Source organism: Ascaphus truei, chromosome 13, assembly GCF_040206685.1.
Source record: "Ascaphus truei isolate aAscTru1 chromosome 13, aAscTru1.hap1, whole genome shotgun sequence".
In the NCBI taxonomy this organism is placed as follows: domain Eukaryota; kingdom Metazoa; phylum Chordata; class Amphibia; order Anura; family Ascaphidae; genus Ascaphus; species Ascaphus truei.
Window position 1 is genome coordinate 34,893,021 of NC_134495.1, and position 7,529 is coordinate 34,900,549.

The following is a 7,529-nucleotide window of genomic DNA, read 5'->3' on the forward strand; positions in this document are numbered from 1 at the left end:
ATGAGCAGTGTGTGTGCAGTGTGCAGTGTGTGTGCAGTGTGTCAGTGTGTGCAGTGTGAGCAATGAGCAGTGTGTGTGCAGTGTGCAGTGTGCAGTGTGTGTGCAGTGTGAGCAATGAGCAGTGTGCGTGCAGTGTGCAGTGTGTGTGCAGTGTGGCAGTGTGAGCAATGAGCAGTGTGTGTGCAGTGAGTGTGTGCAGTGTGTGCAGTGTGCAAAAAAAAAATAGTGTAAAAAAAATTGCTGTACACACTATTTGTAAGTTATTCTTTTTATTGTAAGTCAATCATTTTTGTAAAGTCATCATTGCAAGGTACTCATCCCTGCAGCTATCATCATTGCAATTACATTCGCAATAGATCCATCCAAAACTTTCTCTTACTAACAACAGTGCTATGTAACTTGATACACATTGGACTTTCATTAGAACTTTCAATTTGGGTGTTCCCATCACCTTAATCAGAACATCGGGGGTATATAAGGAAGCATCAACCCATGTAGCAACCATTCCCTGACGAAGAAACCCGTGAATAGGAGTTTCGAAACGCGTAGGAAGGTTTGTGGTCATCCAGGGACACCGTAGCTGTACCAACCAGGCGGTGACGTCAGCGGAGGAGACGCTTGCAATTCAGTCGGCTGGTATTGAGACCACGAGCATATCAGGAAATCTCCCCGCACCTAACGAACGGACGTCCGGCACCCCACAGCAGGCGGCAATCCCTGGCAAAAGACCCCGTACCACTGCATATGTCCTACTCAAGGACGGTGAGTAGGATTTCAGTTTTACCATCGGCGGAGCAGCACGGCTTCATTTAGCACAAGCGCTTGGAAGCCTTTATTTTCATTTATTCAGCAGAAGTTCATCTACTGTTTATTAACCCAGTATATGTTTTATACCAATTGTAGACACAATTGTTTTAACCATTAAATGCTCTTTACACTTTAATAACCATGTCTTATATTGTCTAAAGGGTAATACACTATTGTGGTGTTTCTTGTATATCTCTTGTCTCCCTCTCTGAGGTATCTACACAAGAAGAAAGTTCTGCACAAGACTCTGTTCCATCCAATTTTCCTCAGCGCCATAAGAGGTTATTCTACACACAAGGATTCTTAGTAATTGCAATACAAGACCCGGTGGATCTTGCCCTCTCCCCCCCCCCCCCCCCCCACTCCCGTCACAGAGTGGAAAACGTCCGCCTGAATTGAGATATGGATCGATGGTTAGATTCCTCCTGTTTGAATGTTTAAAACTGTATAAGCTATTATGTTATGTTGTTATAAGTATAGCAAATACAAACAAGGATTCACAGGCAGTACACCACTGGCTTTTTTTTTCTCCCCTCCCTCCACCCTTCCCCCCCGCCGCCCTTCCCCCCCCTCCCTCCCGCAACATCCCCCCTCCCCTTCCCCTCCCTCCCACCATCCCCCCCTCCCCTTCCTCCCTCCATCCCCCCCTCCCCACCCTCCCCCTGCCCCCTTCCTCCTCCACCCCTCCACCTCTCCCTCCCCCCCATCTCCTCCTGCCACAAAGTGGTAATCGTCTGTTTAAAGTTACACGAAGGGTGATGCTATTTCCAGCGTATTAGGACATGACTCCTTCTGAGTAGCTGTTTCAAAATGTAGAAGTTTTTAGGTTTGATGTTATACATATAGCAGGTACCACCAAAGGCTCTTATTAAATGCAATATGGGGTACAGTGGATCTCTCTCCCTCACCTCTGTTTCCCCTCTCCCCCCCTTTTTTTCCCCCTCCCCCCCCACTCCCCCTTCCTTCCCCCCCATGTCTACCCCTCCCCAACATCCCACCCCCCACCTATCTCACCCACCCTACACTGATACTCAAAATATGGAGTACAGTTGATCTCCCCCTCGTTCCCCCTGCCCCACTTCCCCATTCCACCTCACCCTCCCTGTTTCCCCACCCTCTCGCCTTCCTCCTCCTCTCTCCCTCCCCCCTATCCCCTCTCCCGCCCCCCCTTTTCTTCCCCCTCACGCCCACCCCTCCCCACCATCCCAACCCCCCCGATCCCTCCCATCCTCCACCGATAGATACTTGCCCCCATGTCTCCCCCAAACTTTAAAAGCTGTTGTACTAAGAAAATAAAATTAAAATACAAGATGAGAGAGGGGCTCGGTCCCCCCCCTCCACTCAGGGCGCCATTCCCGAGAGCGTGCTGGAAGATCTCCAAAGGGCAATAAGCCCTCCACCTTTGCCAGTAGGGCAAGGAAGGTTTCACATGGTTGGGCTCTCTCATAGCCCTCAGATTTCTTTTTCTAGCTATCCCTTTCTCCCCACCCTCCTTTTTCTTCCCCCTCCCCCTTCTTCCAACCCCCCTTCAGACGAGTCGCCTCTCGAAACTCTGGAGATCATAGGGGGGCTGGGGGTCGGCGCAGATGACGCTCGAAGGGTCTATCGACCAAAGATAAATGAGCCTGATCACCCTGGGAAAGTGACCACAACAAAAAGGCCCACAAATCAATTAAACTATTATGGCTAGTAAAACGAACATAAAACTCGTATCAATGAATGTTAAGGGGTTAAATTCCGTACAAAAGCGTAGACTAGCAATCCAAGAATTGAATAAGCTCAACGGTGACATCTTGTTTTTACAAGAGACTCATTTTAACTCAAATAACCCTCCCAACACTTTCAGTAGACAGTACCCACAAGCATACTACGCCTCCTGCAATACTAAGAAAAGAGGGGTAGCTACCCTGATACGCAGTAATACCCCCTTTGCCTTAGAAAAGAGTATATTGGATCCAGAGGGTAGATTCATAATTTTGCTGGGCTCACTTACAGGAGAGCCGATTTTGCTAGTGAACGTCTACGTGCCAAACGAAGACCAGGTCCCCTTCATGGAGTCAATTTTTGAAACCAAGTAACCTTAAATCACCCTCAGTAATAATAGCAGGAGACTTTAATCTGACCTGTTCCCCAGACCAAGACAGATCAAGTGCCCAAGGCATAGCGCCACCAAAGCCATCAATAATCAATGCCAAAAAATTCAACAATATGCTTAGAGACTTCCCAATGTTCGATATTTGCAGATCCCAACACCAGGGGGAGCGAGACTTCTCATTCTATTCTGCCCCACACCAGTCCTACTCGAGGATTGATCTTTTTCTGGGTACCAAAAATGTTCTCCAGGCGTCTACCCAGTCAAGTATTGGCTCGATAACATGGTCTGATCATGCCCCCATAGACATAGTGCTCTCTCTGCCTTTCAGTAGGAACAATAGCTACAGTTGGAAACTAAACGACTCTCTCTTAAACTCCCCGGAGATAGTGGGCACAATTACGCAAAAACTAAAAGAATACTTCGATACAAACAAGGGTTCGGTCGGTTCCCCTATAACGCTGTGGGAAGCCCATAAGGCAACCATCCGGGGCTCCCTCATTTCCATAGCGTCCTTCCAAAAGAAAAAGAGACAAAAAGAATACAAGGAATTGATGGAAAAGGTCATGTCTTTGGAGGCCGCACATAAAAACAACCCCACCAAAAAATTATACAAAACTCTGGAAAAAAACAAGGACTGAATTAAAGAGTCCAACTTGATGAGGTAGAGAGGGCATTGAGATGGACAAACCAACGCTATTACGACAAAGGAAACAAGTCTGACTGGTTGTTGGCCAATAAATTGAAAGGTCTTCGAATTAAATCCCAAATTTCGGCAATTCGGACCAAATCGGGTGTAAAATCTTTTAAAGCGAAAGAAATTGCCCAAGAATTTGCAGACTTTTACACCAAACTGTACAACCTAAACCCCCCCCCCCCCAAAAACGCCCAGTCTGGGTTGGCGGCTATTACTAGCTACCTGGAGGAATGCAGCTTACCTGCCCTTTCTGAAGAAACCGTCCTTAAACTTAACGAGAAAATATCCCCTAAAGAAATACTTGAGGTAATAAAACAACTAAAAACAAATAAGACCCCAGGGCCAGACGGTTTCTCAAACCAATATTACAAAAAATTCAAGAAAGTGCTGGTTCCACACTTAACGGAGGTTTTCAACTTGTTTATGGAGGGGGAGGATGTCCCAGTATCCATGTCAACAGCTAACCTGGCAATTATCCATAAAGAAGGAAGAGACCCGCTCCATTGCGGGAGCTATAGACCAATATCTTTACTTAATTCGGATCTTAAAATTTATAGTAAAATCCTTGCAAATAGACTAAATCCAATACTACCGAGCTTGATCCATAAAGACCAGGTCGGATTTGTTTCGGGCAGACAAGCTTCGGATAATACGCGCAAAATAATAAATATCATTGACCACGTACATCTAGGGGGGACAAAAGCATTCCTATTGAGTCTAGATGCTGAAAAAGCATTTGATAGAATTAGATGGGATTTCTTAGACCACACTATGACTAAATTTGGATTCAAAGGCCCCTTCCTAGAGGGGGTTAGGGCCCTATATAAGAACCCATCGGCTTTTGTCAAACTCCCAGGAGGAAACTCGGTCCCCATAAAAATTAAGAATGGTACCAGACAAGGTTGCCCTCTATCCCCACTCCTTTTCGCACTATCAATCGAACCCCTGGCAGCAACAATTAGACAAAGCCAAGATATAAGAGGGTCTCCATCGGGGACAGAGAACACAAAATTTCGCTGTTCGCGGATGACGTTATCCTGTCTCTGACATCCCCCATGACGACCCTTCCTAATCTTCAGTTTGAGTTGGAAAGATTCGGCCGGATCTCGGGGTACAAAATCAACAGCGATAAATCAGAAGCCCTGAATCTTTCCCTGACCACCCAAGAAGTAAAACTAATGTAGCTCAACTTTAGTTACAAGTGGAGCTCCACAAATATAAAATACTTGGGAGTCAGAATAGCCAACTCATACACAGCTTTGTACAATTGCAACTTTCCCCCCTTTATTTACAAAAATTAAACAAGATCTCCAGAGATGGAACAAATACCATATTTCGTGGCTTGGTAGGGTAGCATCAGTTAAGATGAATATCCTTCCCAGACTGCTGTATTTCTTCCAGACTCTCCCGGTCTGTGTGCCGCTGGCAGACCTCAAAAACATCCAAAATAGCATCTTTCAATTTATATGGAAAAATAAAAGGCCGCGAGTGGCGCGAACGGTAATGCTTGCCCCAAAGGAGTGCGGAGGCCTAGGTGTACCAGATATAATCAAATACTACAAAGCATCTCACCTAAAACAAACGGTGGTATGGAATAACGACCCAGCGTCCTGTGGCTGGTTGGAGATTGAGGCCTCATACGTGGCTCCCCTATCCCTTGGAGCACTACTTTGGTCCCAGGGGAGTGGGAAGATAATACCAGGCGAAATAGGCCTGGGAGCCATAAGATGTACGTGGAAAATTTGGTCTCAAACAAAAGACAGACATGGATTGACATCCTCCCCCTCCCCCCTTATACCTATATTCGATAACCCAGCTTTTCCCCCGGGTTGCGACCCCAGGGACTTTAAGCAATTCCGTGAATCGGGTATCAAGACAGCATCAGACTTACTTAACAAGGGGACTCTGATGTCATTTTTGGAGTTATAGGACAGACACCCCTTAGTAAAACTTCCCTTATACGGATTCCTCCAGATCAGACATTTCCTCCAAGTGGCGTCCCACAGGTCCAAATTTAAAAGCCTCACGACCTTCGAAAAAAAATGTGCCGTGGGAACTTACCAAGAGGTCTGATCTCGGGAATCTACCTGGGACTAACACGTTCCATGATACCCGCCAACCACAATTATATGTTGAAATGGGCTGAGGACCTAAACGAAGACAGAAATAGAGATGACTGGAGGACATTTGGAAGCTGCAGCCAAAACATCCATTTGTACTACTACCAAAGAGAATATATACAAAATTCTATTTCATTGGTACCTGTCCCCGAGAAGGCTGAGCTGGATCTTCCCTGACCAACCAGATATGTGTTGGAGAGGGTGTGGTCAGGGCGGAGATCTGGCACATATACTTTGGACCTGCCCTAGGGTCCAGATTTTCTGGAATATGATCCGCTCTATAGCGGAGGAAATAGCAAGAGAAGAGATCCCTCTGGACCCCCTGGTGTTCCTACTAGCGAAACCAACTGATTCAGCCTCAGCTTCTACGAGAAAACTAATCTCACACCTGCTCACAGCAGCTCGCTGCTCGCTAACAGCCAATTGGAAACAAATAAAAAACCCCGTCCAAACAGATGGTTCTCCGTAGAACAAATGAGGTTAAATCGATGGAATACTTGTCGGCCCTCCTGAACCAGAGCCTTGACCGGTTTAACAAGGTTGGGATTTATGGCCCTACAGTTAAGATTAAAATACTCGCATCTCCAGATCGCTGCACCTCCCCCCCTTCCCCTCCCCCTCTTCCCTCGTCACCCTTTTCTTTTTCTCTTTTTCTACCTGTTCTACACTATCCTCATTTTTCTTCTTTAAAACAAGGAGGAGTTACTGTTTATTTTCTGCAAAGCTTCCCTGTCTAGGTTCTGTAAGATGGACTGTCTTAATGTATGTACAATTGGTTGTAAACACACCTCTTGTAAATTTTTCGGAATGTTGCCTGTAACCCTCCATGAAAACCAATAAAAATGTTTGTTTAAAAAAAAACAAAAAAAAACGTGATTTAATTTACAGCGGAGATTTGTGTATTAAAATGTGAAACGGTTGTAAGTGTATTTGTGTATCTCCGGTTTCCCAGGTCGTAGCAGGTCGCATATTGGACCATAGGGTGTCCCACTTCCGGCATTGAGAACTGGGAAGTTTGGACCTGCTGGACCCAAAGGAACCGGATATTTTAATATGTTCATGTTTTATCCAACATACTGTATTTCCAAGTATGGGTAAAACCCAGAGGAAATTCCTTTGCATACCAAAGTAGCATATGGCCAGAAAGGCGACCCAATGTCTAGGACTTGAGTATGTTTCAAAGGATTTTGCCGCCTCCACTGTTTGCATGAGGGTGGAGATTACTCAAACCAGAGCAGTCTTCAAGTGTTCCATTTCACACCTCACAACAAAGGGTTTCCTGCCAGGTATTCCATTTGTAGACTGGCTGGCATTCCTGATATAGAGGAGGGGTTATAGAAATGGGACCCCAGAGCTCTACTGCGCATATACCAACTAGCCGGGGGGGCATGTGTCAAAAAGTGTTCCCACGTTAACGAGTGGCTAGAGGTAATTGAAAACCAATCCACGGTACTCAGTGTTAAGGATAGGGCACAAAAGGTTTATAAACTGATGTCCACCCTGTATCCTTTGTCTTCAAAATATAATCTGAATGCTACCTGATTGCGAGAGAATTGCTATGCTTCATACTTCTCATTCCCCAACCCCAAAGAAAGTGTACTTCTTGTTTGTTACTGTATTATTCGTGTGTTCACCTATCCAAAGGAATAAATATACTTTATTATATCTAAGACTAGTTCAGTTCAACCCTGTGATTTGTGTAACCTTTAATACCTGTGACAGGCTATTGTCACAGAGAGAATACAAGACGTTCAAGGAGTTTAGAGGCAAAAGGCAGGAGGGAGACAGGTCGATAGTTAGAAAGACAGGTAGG